Source organism: Sorex araneus, chromosome 11, assembly GCF_027595985.1.
Source record: "Sorex araneus isolate mSorAra2 chromosome 11, mSorAra2.pri, whole genome shotgun sequence".
NCBI lineage: Eukaryota > Metazoa > Chordata > Mammalia > Eulipotyphla > Soricidae > Sorex > Sorex araneus.
Window position 1 is genome coordinate 28622352 of NC_073312.1, and position 17191 is coordinate 28639542.

The 17191-nt window shown below is 54.5% G+C and overlaps 1 protein-coding gene across 1 annotated transcript in view; it reads left to right on the forward strand.

Moving 5' to 3' along the window:
• The first annotated feature begins 8201 nt into the window (after window positions 1-8201).
• CRTAC1 (cartilage acidic protein 1) overlaps window positions 8202-17191 on the forward strand; it is a 150759-nt gene continuing 141769 nt past the window's right edge. The window contains exon 1 of the mRNA XM_055119588.1: window positions 8202-8341. The gene's annotated coding sequence lies outside the window, so the exon portion shown is untranslated. The remainder of the gene's footprint in view (window positions 8342-17191) is intronic.

Below are 17191 nucleotides of genomic sequence, written 5' to 3' on the forward strand. Positions count from 1 at the left end.
TCACACACACACACACACACGCACACACACACACACACACACTTTCCATCTTCTCTGATACCAGTGCTCTACTCTCTGTGATGACAAGGTCTCTGCACATAGTTTGGACATTCCAAGCAGACCAGAAATATTCTCCTCCCACCCTGCTCCTCAACCCCAGCCTCCTCCCTCCCCTTTTGCTCTCCTGATTCTTTCCTTGCTTCTCTTTACTCCCTCCACTCGCCCCTTTCTCCTTTTCCCTCTCCACCCACTCCCATATCTTCCCTTAAGCTTCAACTATCCAGGGTACCCCCGCCCGGGAACCAACTGGCATTTGTGTCTGGTAGTGTCTGCTACTTTTACCCAACTTCTAGCAACTTTTCATCTGGTTTAAAGCATGGCCATGAGCTCAAGTCTATCAGGAATATGTTGGGTTGACACCTGACGATGCCAAACCAGGAGGAGCTACAATCTAGATCAAGATCCAGCCACAAGGCAGGGCCCGGATCACGAGAGGCCCTCGCATCTGACAGTGGAGGAAGCAAAACCAGGTTGGGGACATGTCAAAGGAAACCGGTATAAGGCAGATGGCAGAGACTTGATGTCAAGAATACGAGGTAGCAGGTTGTGGCAACTCGGTTATGGAGAGGAATGTCAAGTGTCTGAGGACTCTGAAGCCTGGGGTGTGGGGATCAGCACAGGAGAATGGTTTGAGACCTGAGGTCTGATTAGAGGATCTGGGGACACCCGACAGAGCTCTCTCAGAAGGCAGAGAAGAGCGGACACTATGGCACAGGTATGAAGGAGAAGCAGGACCCAGGTCAGCAGTGAGGACAACCTTCAGCAGCGAGGTGGAGCATCCCTGCTGCCGACCTGGGCTCCAGGGCAGCCCTGACTCCACAGCCGTTGCTGGCTGAGCATTTCCAGCAGTCACAGAGAGTTGGGCAGCCAGGGGTCCACCAGGATGCGTCCTATACTCTCCCCTTCCTCACATTGTACTCACAGCCAGTCTCTCAGAAGGCAGAACCACTCCCAGGTAGTCTCTCTCCGTGGGGTGAGGGGAACTCAAAATACCCAGGTGATCAGGGCACAGAGATCCACGACAATCAAACTGCGACAGTCACCACCCTGGCCCTTCTACTCAGTTCCCTGGAATGACAGAAAATGATGGCGCTGGCATATCTCAGATAGAAAATCCTTCCCCAGTACCTCAAATTCCTGCTCTCATTACTCCTTTCTGCCTCCACCTGACCTATTGTCCGCACAGCTGGTCTCTCCCCCTTCCTCTCCTTCCAATGGGGCCCCATCTTCTGCTCTTGCTTCTCTATCCCTTTCTCTTCTGCCCTTCCTCTGCCTGAAGCCTGCCTCTGCCTGCACCCCCATCGCCAGCTGTCCTGAAACCCCTCTCCAGTCAATAGGAGGAGTCCTGTCTGGCCACAGGCCAGCACCCAGACTGGCTTATTTCTGTGCTTTAGGGGAGTTCCCAAAAGATGTGTCTCTTTACCCCTACTTGCCTTCACTGAAAAGCCCTTGGCACACAGCGGCACCCTCTTGACACAAGCAGAAGCTCACAGCCTGACATACCCCTTCTCCCCAGAAAAAAAGACTGCCAACGCCTGGCCACCTTGATGGAGAGGGGAGCCTTCCTCCTCTCCCTGAATTCTTTACTCCTTTGATGATTTCTTGCTTCCTCTTTCTGCCACTGCCCCTCCTCCACACCCTCACCTTTATCCCGAGACCACGGGAAGCATCCAACATGTTCCCACAAGCCCTCAGCTGGAGTTCCAAACTCCTGCGTCTCTGATAATCAAGAGCTATAGTTTGCTTCTTGCATTTAGAACCAAAGCTCACCTGGTGAGAGATCCGGAAGGAAACTGGGATACTCTTGTTCTCACACATTCATCCTAATCTTAACTCTAACCCTGACCTTTAATATTAACCCTGAGCATCGCCTAGACCAAACCCCACCAATTACTCTATATTTAGGTTCATCTTAATCCTAACTTTTATTTTCAGCTACAACATAACCAAACTAAAACTGAAATCTTAACCCCAAACATAACCTAAGAATAAACTTAACCCCAATACAACCTAATTGTCACGTAGACATCACTGTCACTGTCATCCCATTGCTCATCGATTTGCTCGAGCGGGCACCAGTAATGTCTCCATTGTGAGACTTGTTGTTACTGTTTTGGGCATATCAAATACGCCATGGGTAGCTTGCCAGACTCTGCCACGCAGGCAAGATACTCTCGGTAGTTTGCTGGGCTTTCCGAGAAGGATGGAGGAATCAAACCCAGGTCGGCCACATGCAAGGCGAATGCCCTACCCGCTGTGCTATCACTCCATATAGACAGAAATCTTCCAAATATGCTAGATTTAATATTCATCCTAATCCTAACTTTTATTTTCAACTTTAACTAGTCAAACCTATCTCTTACCCTAAAATTAAGCAATAAACCAAACCCTAACTCTAACCTTAATTCTAACCTAAACCCTAATGCAAACCTTAATCCTAGCCTAACCTTAACCCTTCCAATTACCCTAAATTTAGCAGTCACGCTAATCCTTTCATTTTCAACTTTAAATGTAGCCCAATCTAAACCTTAACTCTAAACCTAAACTGAAATTTACCTCTAACTTTATTTTATTTTATTTTAGAGCAAAAGAGAATCACAAAGTTTAATGTTGAATTAAGCAGTGAGCTGAACGTTTAGGTTTCCAACTTGGCTTTGAACCAAACACTGTTTAAAAATGGGTATGTTCACAATTAATGGCAGTTGGCTTATAGGTGAGAGAATGGTCAAAGTTGTTCCAGTTGAACTTCCAGGGAAATTCTCTCCTCAAGAATATCCTTTAATTGTTGCTGCAATTCACTATTCAGTCTGGCCAAAACTGTCACTCTAACCCCAATTCTTTTTTTTTTTTTTTTTTTTTTGCTTTTTGGGTCACACCCGGCGATGCACAGGGGTTTCTCCTGGTTCTACACTCAGGAATTACTCCTGGCAGTGCTCAGGCGACCATATGGGATGCTGGGATTCGAACCCGGGTCGGCCGCGTGCAAGGCAAACGCCCTACCCGCTGTGCTATCGCTCCAGCCCCTCTAACCCCAATTCTAATACAAACCCTTATCCTAATTTAGGCTTATCCCTACAATATGCCCTAAATCTATCATTTACCCTAATACTAAATTTTATTTTTAATTTTAACCATAACCACACCTAAGTCCTAACCATATACTGAACCCTAATCCATAATACAAACCCTTACCTTTGCCTAGGCCTAATCCTACCAATTACCCTTAATTTAACATTTACCCTAATCCTAACTCTAACCTTAACCCTTATCCTTATGCTAACCCAAATATAAACCCTAACACTAAACCAGAACCTAACCTTGCCTAACCTTACTAATTACCTTAAATCTAATTTTTGCTCTAATACAAACTTTCATTTTCAACTTTGACTATAGGCAAACCTAAATTTTAACCTTAACTGAACCCTAAACCTAACCCTAATCCAAATCTTAATCCTAACATTTACGCTGGCCTAGGCCTAACCCTTCAAATTACCCTATATTCAGCATTCACCCTAATCCTAAATTCATTTTTAGCTTCAACCATATCCAACTTAAAATTAACCATAAACCAAGCCCTATCCTTAATCCTATCCCTAACAATAACGCTTTCTCTAATATAGAACTAGTTTTACCCTAATACTAACTCATTTCCAACTTTGACCCTACAGAGTTAAACCTAAATTCCAATCCTAACCCTAATACTAACTCTATCCTTAATCTTAACCCTTACTCTAGCCTTGCCCTAATGCTACCAATTATTGTACATTTAATGTTCATCCTCATATTAACTTTTATTATCAACTTCTACCATAGCCAAATTAAAACTAGCCCTAATCCTAACCCTAAATCTACCCTAACCCTTATTCTACCTATTCCAAATCCTTTCTCTTTTCTTAACCTTACCTACAGTTTTACCCTCACCATAAATTTCATTCTCTACTTCTTTCATGGCCAAATGTAAACCCTATTTCTACTCTTAACCCTAATCCTAACAATCCTCACTCTAACTTTAACCAAATCCTTACCCGTATCTCACACTTTTTTTCTAATCCTACCAGTTACCCTAAATTGACCATTCGCCCTCACCGTTTCATTCTCAACTTCTTTAAATCCTAACCCTAACCCTTATCCCCATTCTCTCGTCCTGATCTTTTCCATAGCCTTGTTCTAATTCTTCCTATTATGCTAAATTTAGCTCACTCTAACTTTTCATTCTGAGTTTCTACCTTGGACAAACCTAATACCTAACCCTAATCAGAAGATAGTTGCAGAGTACATGAGTGGTTCAAGGAATGCAAATACAGCAAATCTCCGGGGTTGGGGCACAAAGGCTGACTTGGTCCCCTGAGCAGCATGTCTGATTCTTAGGAATGTGCTTGGTAGCTGAGAACTGCTTCAGTGAGTTTCCAAGAGGACAGAAATGGCATGCACGAAATATCATGCACTTTTAGAAAATGAAGCTCTCCATCAATTTTCTATGATTTTCTTCCAGGTAGTGGTCATTGGAATCAGTTTTGGATTTTTCCAGTGATAATAATTAATTGGGATGAATTCACCGACATGCATAGTGCTCTTGAGCGACACCTCATTTCCTGCTGTGTTCTAGCCAGGCAGAAGTTGCCAACCCTGGGCCTAAGGCAGCTTCCACTCTAATGGGAAGATTAAGTTTTGTGCTTAAGAAACAACAAGAGAGAAAACAGGAGTCTCAATAAACAGAGTGCTAAGGTGATGCAGAATAGCAAAAGGTCATGCTCCCAGCTGAGACCAGTTTGGGAAGGTGGACAGGGAGGGGAAGCTTGGTTGGGGGTGCTCAAAGATGAGTAAACACTTTCATCAGATGTCTTTGATGAGATTGTACAAGGTTTGTGGGGAAACAAGGCATTTATTGGTGGAGGAGAGTGGCTCTGGGTAGTAAGATCTCAAGTCGACAGCGTCGGGTGTGTGTGTGCAGATGGATGTGGGAAGGTGTGTACAGTTGGATGGAGGAAGTCTTGTGTGCCATGAGTGGGGTAAGGTTTGTATGCAACGGGTGTGGGGGATGTGGGAAGGGGTGTGTGCCGTGAAAGGGGAAGGGGTTTGTGCAAAGTGTATCCCTGGACTCAGCAGAGATTGTGGAATTTCACAGCCTAGACAGTTTACATAATAGGAGCTTATGTTCTCACAGTTGGGGTTTGGATCAAGTTGCTGGGAAGTCCTGTCCCTTTGGAGGTCTCTCTCTCTCTCTGGCTTGCAGAAAACCAGCTCTCTCTATGCGCCTTTGCATGGCCTCTGAGCTGGCATGGTGAGGGGGACATTATCCACACCTCTTTCTTTTTCTTGCAAGGCCACCAATCCTACGAATTTGGGTCCCATCCACAGGACCACATTCAACTTTCATTACCTCCGAAAGCCTTGTATCCAGATGCATCATACTGGAAGCTAGAGCTTCTGCTATGGGTTTAGGGAGGACCCAGACCCAGACCCACATGCTGTATCCGTGTACCCTGAGAGAGCCAGGCAATTTGGCAAGGCAAGATGGCACCATTGAGGAGGGCAGGGTTCAGCTAGAATCTGAGTGACACTTGTCATGAGCAGAGTGAAAGGACATGGAGAAGAGGAGTCACTAGACACTATTCCCAGGGACGCCAGGCCCACTGACTCAACCTCCCTCGTTCAAGCACAGATCCAGAAACCTCCCCTGGAGCTTCCTGGAGAGGAGCCCTTAGTCATTTCCTGTGTTCTGCTGTCCTTCTCCAGCGCCTGTGCAACCCTGACCCGACCAGTGCAGGCACGAGTGAGATCATTATGGAGCTGTTGGGGGCCGAGAAACTTTCCACATCTGGACGGCTGTGCTGATAATTGCGGCGGTGCTTACTAAGCCTGTCAGGCTTGGGAGAGGCTAGACTCCACAGCTGGGGAGGCTGCTCACAGCTTCGCTGGCAGAGAGGGAGAGGTGAGAACAGAAACCAAGAAAGGTGTGCTCAGATGCCTGGGACTGAGTGAAACTGGTTAATTACCAGTCACTAGCTGTCTCTCTCTCCGAGTTGAGGAGTCTGGCAACAGAATGCAGCAGAACATGACAATCTGCAACTTCTTCCCAGGCTAAGAGCATGGCAGGGACCCAGATGCAGTGACGAGCACAGAGGTAGTCTCTCAGGAGCCAGGGCCCCTGCCCACGACCTAGATGCCTCCATAGCACACAGAGAGCCTAAAGGCTATGGGGGCACGGAGCCAACTGGACTCTAGGAGAGAGATGGGCACTAGGCATGCTAATTGGCCAGTCTCATTGCTGTCCAATGAAGGCGCAGCACCTGGGATCCAGAATTAAGTTGTGGGGTCCAGGAGGCCCCTGAAGTGAGGTTTGAAAGGGTTTTGTGGTGCCCCAAGGAAGGGGTTGGAACCACCTCTTTAGGCTGGAAGAGTTCATGTGGGTAGAGGTCTCAGGGGAGGCTGGAGACCCTACAGTTCTGAAGGTATACTCCAGGTAAGTATAAATATGTGTATGTTTGTGTATTTTTCAAGACAAGGATTCATCATTTTTGCCAAATTCCCAAAAAGGGTCCACAACCCCAAAGGGTTAAGAACCTGAGCTGAAGCCAGGGTCCCCCAAGCCAGAGGCCCTCCTTGGCTCAGGTATTTCTCTGTAGAAGATGGCCTCCTGGGACCTGAAAATAGAACCCAAAGTAGAACATGAAAGTTTTGCTCAAAATCTGAGTACAAGAGATCTGGGCCCGGGACTGGACACATTAGGGTCCTTGTAAGAGTTAGGGGCTCTGGGGCCCGTGTCAGGGACAAGGGCCTCAAACAGACGGAAACGGCCCTGTCCACTCCCTGTCCACTCCCCTCTGGCGGCGCGTTCCCAGGACCCGTCTCCTCCGAGGCCGGGCACCCCAGCTTTCACACCCTCAGAAATCTTCTTCATGGTCGTTCAGAATTCATTCGGTAAATACTCCCTGCGGACTAGGTGCCCAAACCTAGTGTAGGCGCAAAACTCGGGACTTCAGAGTGTCACACACAAAGGCTCGTTTCGGGCCCCGCACAGGGGTCCCCTGCGCACTGCTGACCAAGCGCTTTCTTCCCAAGCATGGTCCCCGGTTTTCCGGACCCCAGGGACCAAGCGCATCCGGCCCCAGGGGGCGAGGGGAGGGTCGAGGCGGGAGGAGCCGGACCTGCGTGCGGAGTGGTGCGAGAGGCAGGATCAGATCACCCAGGCGAGCGGGTGGGCGGCTCTCAGCCCCGGCCCCGCAGGGTGGGGCGGGCGGGATGGGGTGCGGCGGGGTGCGGCGGGCACTGCGGGGGGCGGGGGGCGGTGCGGCACTGTCGGGGGCCCGCGGGCAGACGCCTGAGCTCCGAGCCGCGCTCGTCCGCTCCCCGCCCTGCGGGGCCGTCGCGAAGCTCCGCTCTCCATACTGAGCAGCCCCGCGCCGCGCTGGACACGTCCCCGGGCCGGATAAGCATCGGCGGGGCGCTCGCTCCGCAGCGCGCAATCTCGCCATCAGCGCGGCGCGCTCGGCCCGGCGACGCCAGATGCTATCTGGGGGGCACAAACGGGAAGGCAGCGCGGCTGCCCCCGCCCGCCGCCCCCCGCCGCCGCTCCGCGCGCCTCGGGGTGGCCGCGGGGCCCGGGCACTCGCCGCTCCACCCCCTCCCCGGGCGCCCGCCTTCCTTCCCGGCGCTTCCTCCCGGGGGACCCCCGGCTTCCCGCAGCTCGGGGCCCCCCGAGCGCCCCGGTAGGCACCCTCGTCGCCCCCCAACCCCCGCCCCACCACCACCACCTCCCCTGCCAGGCCCCGCTGCCCGCTGAAGGTTACGCGCCGCAGCGACCCGGCGCGGGGGGCGCCCGCCCCTCCGCCGCCTGCACCGCCGCCCACCCCGCGCCCGCCGCGCCGGCCGGGCCGCCGGCTGCTGCCACCGCAATCCCCGCTCCTAAATCAGCGCGGGCGCCGCCCCCTCCCCCACCGGCTCCCCGGGCCCCCCGCGCCGCGATTGGCCGCGCGCGCGCCCCCCGCCCGCGGGCCGCCGGCCCCAGCCGCCGTGCCATTGGCTGCGGGGCTCCGCCAGCCTTTACATAAGGCCGGGCGCGCTCGAGTGGAGTTGTATAAAGCAAGCGGGCGAGCGGCGTCGGGGCGGGAGGCTCGAGGCCAGCCCGGGACCCGGGCTGCGAGCTGGAAGGCGGCGGCGGCGGCGGCGGCGGCGGCGGCGGCGGCGGCGGAGGCAGCGGCTGCTCCAGCGCCCGCGCGCCCGCGCCCCCAGGCGGCGGGGCTGAGCCTGCCCGGCCACGGCTCCGAGCGCGGACCCCCGCGTGAGTACCCTCTCCCGTGCCCCCACACCCCCCCCGGCCGAGAAAGTTTCGCCCGCCCGCGGCGCCCCCTCCGGATGCCCCTGCAGGGGTTGGTGGAGGGAAAACCGCCGTGGTGGGGACCGCGCCGGCTTTGCACCCAACTTGCCAAAAGGTGCCGGACCCGACTAGCGCGCCGAGCCGCCCCAGCGGGCTGGGGGAGAGGCGGGAGCCGGGCTGGATGGAGGCAGAGATGGGGTGGGCGGGGTAGGCGGGGGTGCGCGAGGTGTCGGCGCCCCGAGCCTGGCCCAGCTGGCTGGGAAGGTGCAGGGGGCGCGCTGGAGGTCAGGTGTTTGGGGAGGGGGGAACCGGAGCTGGGAGGGGGGCGGAGCAGATGAGGGATGTGCAGGGAGATGTCGCGGGGAGGTACCCGCCAGGCAGGCTCAACCCCGGACCCCGAAAGCTAGTGGCTTCGACCGGTTGTCTACGCTTCCTGCATGGAGAAGAGCCCCAGGGGGGCGAGCGCGTCTTCCCCGGGGAAGCCGAGCCCCCCGGCACGGTGCTGGGCAGCCAGCTCGAGCTCCGGGAGCCCGCCCTGAGCGCGGGTTAGCCGCCAGCAGCCTTGGCTGGACCGAGGTGTGGTCTCCTCGCTCGCAGCCCGTGCCAGGCAATCCAGCTCCAGGCATTCCGAGGGAACCCAGGAGGGAACCAGGGCTTCTCCTCGGCCCCCGTGGGGGCACCGGGGGGCCTCGTGGGGCAGCAGGCCGGCCTTGGGGGCATGCCCAGCAATGCAGCGTGTCTCTTCGCAGTACAGTAGTTGGGAGCCCTGGGTAGTCCCGTGCCTGCAGAAACCAACTCAAGAATCCAAAGTCATCCCAGCCTGGATGGGAGCCTCCCAGAGTGGCCAAGAAACGTCCAGGGGCTGGAGGGGGGACGCTCTCCTTGCCTCAGGAATGACTAATGAATATTGTGGCTGCTGCTGGCTTTGGGGGGTGCACCTACTGTGACTTCTCTGTGCACCCCCGAAACAGTGGTTCATCTCCGAGGACATATTCTTGAGTCACACTTGAGGTGTCTTCTGGGATGGGTGCAGGACTTCCCAAGTGAAGCCAGGTGAAAATGAATGAAGAAGGTTCCAGAAATAGAAGATAGCCCTGTGGTGCTATCTTAAACCTGGGCAGAGTTCATATGGGAAGAGAAAAATAAGAGAAATTAGGTACTGGAGACCACCCCCCTCCCCCCACGACTGAATTAGAGCAAATTCAGAGCTTTGCACTGTCCCCATTCTCAGCCATGGGAAAGGGGCGATGGAAAAAGCAAATGGGGAAACATGGTGGTTCTTCCAATATGATCCTTGAGCATTTTCTCTACCTGACTTGGTTAAGAATATTCCCCGGCAACAACATCTAAAGTCCATTTAAGAAACAACGAAGGTGTCTCTGGGTCTTGATGCTGGCATGGTGAACCAGAAGAAGAACGTTCTGGTTTCCAGTTGGTACCAATGGGCTTGAGGAGGTTGAACAGGATGTAAGGGTTGCCTTACACTGCAGCTGCTCGATGGGGCCCTGCCTTTCATCTGTACCTCATCCATGATCATGATGAGTGTTTTGAACTCCTGGGCAGCTTCTTTATAGCCTGGAGAATTTTTTTTAATATGGCCTCTCAGGACCGGAGCGATAGCACAGCGGGTAGGGTGTTTGCCTTGCATGCGACCGACCTGGGTTCGATTCCTCCATCCCTCTCGGAGAGCCCGGCAAGCTACCGAGAGTATCCCGCCCGCACAGCAGAGCCTGGCAAGCTCCCCATGGTGTATTCGATATGCCAAAAACAGTAACAACAAGTCTCACAATGGAGATGTTACTGGTTCCCGCTCCAGCAAATCGATGAGCAATGCGGTGACAGCGATACAGTGATACTGTGATGGCCTCTCAGCCCAGACCTCAAACTTCAGCTCCATCATCTACTGGCAGCCAACATTTTCTGCTGAATTTCCTAAGACCTTTTTCCACTAGGGATTTGTAGAGATAAATACCTGTTTGTTGCTTTTTCTTCCCTTCTCTCCATCTGGGCTGCACCTGGTGTTCTGAACCTTGATGCTTATTACTTGGCACCTTGGTGTTTGCTTAAGATGTTGCATCTTTGCACCCCAGTGAATATGGTTCTAGGGCGGGGAATGTGGGCTTTTAATGAGGATCACTGACCAGAAAGACAGTCCTCTTAGAAGCTGTGAGAGTCCCCCATTCTCTCCTACTTCTCTTCGGCTTCCAAATCCTCCCTGCCACCTGCTGACACAGAGCAGACTCCTTGGTGTCCAGAAGGGGGCGCCAAGACACCCACAGCTCAGGACCACTGACTCACTTCTTGCCCTTCACTGACCATAGTAACTTAACACTTTCTATGCATGCTCCAGGCTTTCGCTTTCGGCCATTGCCTTCATGATTGGATCTCTTTCATCACAAGCGTCCCGGGCTTCAGGTGGTCCTGTGATCTCGGGTACAACGGAGCACATGCAAGTTCAGTGTTCCAAGGGCACAGTTGGCACTTGGCTCCACCTGCTCTCTGAAAATTAAGCCTTTGTGCTTGGTGCTGGTGTGTGCTCTGAGCCCATTCGGGGTTCATAGAGTTCAAGAACATTAGAGCCCCAGGGAAGGTTCCTGAACAGCCTCTGTTCCCGCTCCCACCCCATCGCTCACACAGGCCGAATGTAGCTGAGAAAACAGCAGCCTGATAAAGACCTGCCTCTCGCCCACAGGACCGGGTGTGGTCCCACTCCCAATTCTCTACCCAGCGCTTGTTCTGCCCTGCGCCCGCTTCCTCTGTGCCGAGCAACGGTCAGGAGCCCTCTGCATAGTAGGTCCTCGTAACGACTGACTCATACTGACTCATCAGAGATGGGGAAATTGGAAGAAATTTCCTTTCAGTCCGTAGTTCAGACTGAGGAAGTGAGGGACACAATCGACTTCTAATACTGTTCACCTACCTAATGATTAGATGATAGGAAGGCCTAATTACTCTCTGCCCTCCCTCCACGCCCCTGTCACGTTATGCCACGGTGATCTTGTAGGCCAGCTTTTCCCAAACACTGTCTGAAGCTGCTGGAATGATCCAAAGGGGCACCAGTAGTGCCATGGGAGGTTGGGGGGGGGAAGGGGAACTGATTTTATTTTTCTGAAAAGGGGGCACTAAGCCGAATAAGTTGGAGTGGGGGGGCTTTGTTTTAGATCAAAGCAACGAGGTGCTGGGTTTCTGCCCGTGCAGGTAGCTATCAGCAGTGCCGTTCCTCGTGAGATTGGGCTATCCCAGCTCAGGGATGCAGGCGTGAGGCTCTTTCCAGCCCGAAGACCCACCACTGCCGGTGGGGCCTCGGACACTGAGATTCCGGGCGAAGAAGAGGGCATTTCCAACAAGTCTTGGCCCCTCTCCTCCCCACATCCTTTGCTGCTCCCAGCTCAAGGTCAGCGAACAACAATGATCTATTTTTGCCCAATCCCCACGCTCGGCCTTCCGGGGTGACCTGGAAGACACCACCCTCGCCACTGCCCTCGCTCTGTTCGGAGAGTCTGACTGTTGATATCTGAGCTGGGCCCTGGAAGGTTTGCTGAGTGGCCTGTGAGCTGCCTCCTGCTTCCTCTCCCCTCCCTGGCCTCTTCGCACACTGCGTGGAGCTCCTCTGGGTCCCCTCAGAGCACAGCCGTGTTGGCAGCGACCCTCAGCGCTGCCACACAGGTGCACTGAGAGGTGACGCGTCTCTGTCCCTCAGGCTCACCCAAGGGATGCCCCTAGCTAGGGAAGATGCCGGAGATGCCTCCTTTCCTTCGTGCCCTCTCCTTCCTACATGTGAGGTTCCCCTGAGCTCCTGGCACTAGCTGAAGGGATGGATCTGCATTCTTTTTGTTGTTGTTGTATTGTTGTTGTTTTGGTTTGGTTTAGTGTTTTGGGGCCACACCCAGCGGTGCTCAGGGTTTACTCCTAGCTCTGCATTCAGGAATCACTCCTGGCGGTGCTCAGGGGACCATATGGGAAGCCAGGGATCAAATCCAGGTCAGCCGCATGCAAGGCAAATGCCCTCCCCGCTGTACTACCACTCTAGCCCCTGTATCTGCATTCTTTTTTTTTTTTTTTTTTTTGCTTTTTGGGTCACACCCAGCGATGCTCAGGGGTTACTCCTGGCTTTGCACTCAGGAATTACTCCTGGCAGTGCTTGGGGGGACCATATGGGATGCCCGGGGATCGAACCCCGGTCGGCCGCGTGCAAGGCAAACGCCCTACCCGCTGTGCTATCGCTCTGGCCCCTGTATCTGCATTCTTAAGGCGTGGTCCACAGGCAGTAGGGCCAGGGGGGAAGCATGAGTAAGAGAGTTGCTGTCCAGCCTTTCAGGACTTCTGTCTGAAGGAGGTGGTCTGGGATGCGGAGGGAGAGGTTGTCCCTTATGTGCGCCCCCAACGCCAGCTTTCCCTGGAAAGGCTGCCCAGCCTGGCACGGGGATGAGTGCTTAGTACCCAGCTCCCTCCCTTACTGGCTGGGCCTGGGAACAACAGACCTGTGAGCGAGCAGGTCTCAGTTTCCCCCTCTGTCAAGGGAAACCGACCAAGCTCTGATGAGGTTGGCTGGTGGAGTCAGAGTAGACAGTGTGTTCGTCAGAGGCCTGTGGGGGTCCTGGGGCGGGGGGAGGACAGGCCTCTCCCACATACGGTCCTCATGTCCCACCAGCCAGGCCCTGAGACAAGGTGGCCGTTTGCTTCTGCCCACAGCCTCGCCTCGCGCTGGTGGACAAGGCCTTCCTGGCACAACTCCCTCCCGGCCTTCTTTCCTCCCCCCGCCCCCACCTTGGGCTTTTCATTTTGGGGTTCTGCCATGCTTGGGGAAAAGAAATTTTACAGGTCCCAGGATAATTCTGAGTGTGATGGAAGGCCCCGAGCTATTGATTCCTCGGGAAGAATCCTTGTGCTAGGAGGAGGCTTCCTCAGAGCCATGATTTAAGAGCGCTGACAAATCCCTGCTCCCTGAGCCTCCTGCAGCCTGCAGATAGAGGCAGCCCGGCCGGCCGCCGGGGCGCTGCGCGGGATTTCTGGGGAGCCTGGCTGGTTGCTGAGGGGACTGGCTCCTGTGAACTCTCCACAGGAGCAAGTATGGGATCCGTTGGTTCTTGCTCCCCCCCAGACACGCCTGGCCCACTGAGGGGGTTTTGGGAACAGAGCAGCGGTGCGGACCGAAGGCTTTGCTGGAAAGGTGGGTGGGAAGGCTACCAGGAGGGGTCCGGAGAGAAGGGGGCAGGAAGACCTCCTCCTCCACAGACGGCTCCTGCTCATGACCTTACTTGAGTCCTTTGGTGAGCCCAGAGGAGCTCCTGGCCCTGCCTCTGACCCCAGACATCTCTGACTGTGACCGTGGAGTGGGCGGGAGGTAGGCAGGTGCTGCTGGCATCCCAAGGGCAGAAGCCACAGATAGGGCTGGACATTCTGCTGTGTGCTGGCCAGGCGGAAAAGAGCCGTGGTGCAGGACTCAGCATCTTTCGGACCTCACCAGTGGTGCTCAGGGAAACTCTTGGTACAGAGCTCAGGGGTCATTCTGGTGGTGGTCGTTAGGAAGATCACGCAGGGCCAGGGCCTGAACGAAGATTCTGGATGAAGAAGAAAGCGTCTCCAACCAGTCTTGGCCCCTCTCCCCACCATGCGCTCCAGTCTGTGTAACTCTCCTAGGTCCAAGGCTCAGGATATACAGAGACTCTGGGCATCAGAGCGAGGAATGCCAGCAGGAGCGAGAAGGCAGGGATTGGAGCAGGATACTCCTGTAGGAATCCCAATCCCAAACTCAGAGAGGTGAAGAAACAAGCCAGAGGCACACAGCCACAAAGGCGCAAAGCTGGTCTGGAATTTTGATCTGTTCTTTCTTTCCCAAGGCCAGCTGACCCAAACTCCCCCAAAGATACGGTGACAATTGCATGTGAGTGTGGAAACACTTAGAAAAATAAGGAGTCTATTATTAATATTGCTATTATTAAGGATTCGGGAGTTTGGGAGTTCTATTTCTGGTTCTTCCACTGACTCATTCTGTAATTTGGGTACATGGCTCCCCTATGAGTGTGGGGATTGGAATGGGGGGGTGTGATCTTAGCATCACTGTATCACTGTCATCCTGTTGCTCATCGATTTGCTCGAGCATATGGAAACATATCAGAATCAGCTTTAGATAAAAAGTCCGAAGACGAGTTGCCCTTCAGAAACCCCAGGCACTTTGGGGAAAAAAGGAAGATAGAAATTTTCCTTGAAAGAAATCCTGTTGGCTTCGTAAGAAGACAGCGCTTTCTTCTTGGAAAAGATCCAGGCCTCTGTCCTGTGAGTTGGTTCCAGCTCAGGGAATCTGATCAACATCCGGAGCAGAAACTGATAGCTCCACACATGACAGGCAGTGGGGCCTGTCCCCACTCCCTCCGGGAAGGGACGTGCCGTCTCTTCCACCCTTTGCTGCGCCCCCGTGCGGGTTGCTCAGAGAGCCACGGAGGGACGTCATTAATTAGTAAAGCCTGTTTACTCAACAGATTAATTAACCACAGAACAGTCTGGGATAGGACAGGACCAAACACCCCCCACCCCCAGCCACCATTGTTGCTTACCTTTATCGTAGCTGACAAGCTCCGTGACAAGGTCACTGGAATCTCCCTGAGCACACCGGAGGAAGGACTGCCGGGCTCCTCTGAAAAATGGCCCCCGCCCACCAGACGAACAGCCCCCCACAGAGGAGATTTCTCTCTGAGGGGGCCCACCCTCCTTTGAGGGGCCCTCTCCATGCACCCTCTGGCACAGGCTTCAGGGAGGGAACTGCCGGGGTGGCCCCCACCTCCTCTGCACCCGCTAACGAGCTCTCGTGGGTGTGGCAGGCAGCAGTGCTGAGGTTCTGGTTGCTGAGGCCACACCTGGCAGGGCCCAGGGGCTACTCTTGGCTCAGTGTTGGGGGGATGCTCCCGTAAGTGCTGGGAGGGGGAACAGGAGGTGCCGGGATGGAACCCTGCATTCCCATTCAGCCCTTCGAGCCATCTCACAGCCTATGGGATGGCGATTTTCCCGTGAGACCCAAGCGTGGCCTTGCCCACCTCGTGCTCAGGGTTGGAGGTAGAAAGTTCCTGGGGACTGCTGGTATGGGCCCCCCCACCCCTGGACCGCTCATCCCTGGGCCTGCTGTGAATGTACCGTGTGCCCGTGCTCCTGGAGGAGTTGGGGGGGTGGTCCCCTGTTCGTCTCCCTCGGTCCCCTTGTCTGGCTCCTCTCAATATGAGAAGCTGCTGGCCTGCAAAGTGGCTTTGGCAGGCGGAGAGATACTGCCTTGCAAGGCGAGAGGGGAGAGAGGCTGTGTCTTTTGTTTGGGGCTGGGATGAGTGTGTGCCTAGCACTGAGCTCGGGGGTGCAGGACAGGGGGAGAACTGAGGAAGTGGACACTGGTGGTCGTCCTGGAATGAAAGTGGCCGTCCCTGCTGGCCTGGCTCGGTGACACCAGCCTTGCTGCCAGAGTGGCCTGAGTGCTCTGTAGATTTCCCAAGGGTCCTGATCACAGCGGCATGAGAGCCCCAGGCTGACCCCACCTAGAAATGGGCCCGGCTCAGATGCTGGAGCAAAGTCAAGTTTCAGCGCCCCCCCCTCCCCTCCCGGCAGGCTGCCCCGAGGACGTTCAGCCCAGAATTACCTTCCTCAGAGCTGGTAGAATAGATGGCTGTTTGAATTTGCACTGAAGACAGACTAAGAGGGGAGCCACTCGTCACAGAATGATTCCCAGAGGACGCTTTAAAATAGCAAGGTCCACTAATGCATTTTAAATGATTTAGAAAACAAAACAAAAATCCCAGACCCATCGACTCTTAGGGAAAACCATTTTGGAGGTCATCCAGTGCCCTGTTTCCCTCCAGCCCCTGACCCACTCCCCGGGACATCCGTGTCCATGGCGAGGCTCTCTACTTTCAGAAACACAGTCCAGACATCCTGCATGCAGCTGCCCCAAATCTCCAAGTCTGATCGCGTCTCTGGACAACTTCAACCCCTCCCTCATGGTGTGACCTCGGGCTCCTTCCCTTGGTGTAGCAAAACCTGCACCCCACAGCTGCCTGCACTTGCCGTGGTCCCCACTTTTCCACTCCCCTCTCTCTAGGGACCCAGGTGCTGCAGGACAGTGCCCAGCGAGGCCACCTCCAACCTTTGATCTGTGTGTGTGGGGTTGGGGGACAGCTCTCTGAAATGCAGCCCCTGTGAGAACCCAGATTCCTCTTCTCCAGAGAAGCTTTCCCACCCGCCAGCCCAGCCGATGCCCGCCTTCTGGACTCTTTCCTGGTCTGTGTCTCCCTCCTAGACAATCAGAAGCCTCCTGAGGTCAGAACTCAGGCCTGAGGCGTCATTTCCAACCCGGCCCCTAAGACATGGCCTAGATGTTTGGAGAACAGACACGTGAAATTGAGCCAGCGGAGGGATTCCGGGACAGGGTGGTGGTAAATAAGAAGTCAAAGCACTCGGTTTGGTCCCTAGGTACATTAGTAACAGAGGGAAGCCTATTCCTCAAAGTCTTACAGTCCCTCCCATTCCATTCAACATCTGACAAGTGCTTCCGGAAGGGGAGCACCTCCGGGGCCGGACTCCATCTCTGGGATGCGGAGGGTCATCCTAGAGGCATTCATCAGCAGCCAGGGGCAGCATGATTGTCATGCTCACAACCGTGCCCTGTGCGGGCACTGCCCGCAAGGTGCTGTGCTCTGTCCTCGGAGCTCGCCTGAGCCGCTCCCACTCCCCGCCCTCCGGAACGGGAAACCTGAGCAGTGAATAATATTCACGACAGCCCTGCTCTGCCCCATGCAGGGGGCTCCGAGGCTCCGTTTGTCCTCTCACTTCAGAGAC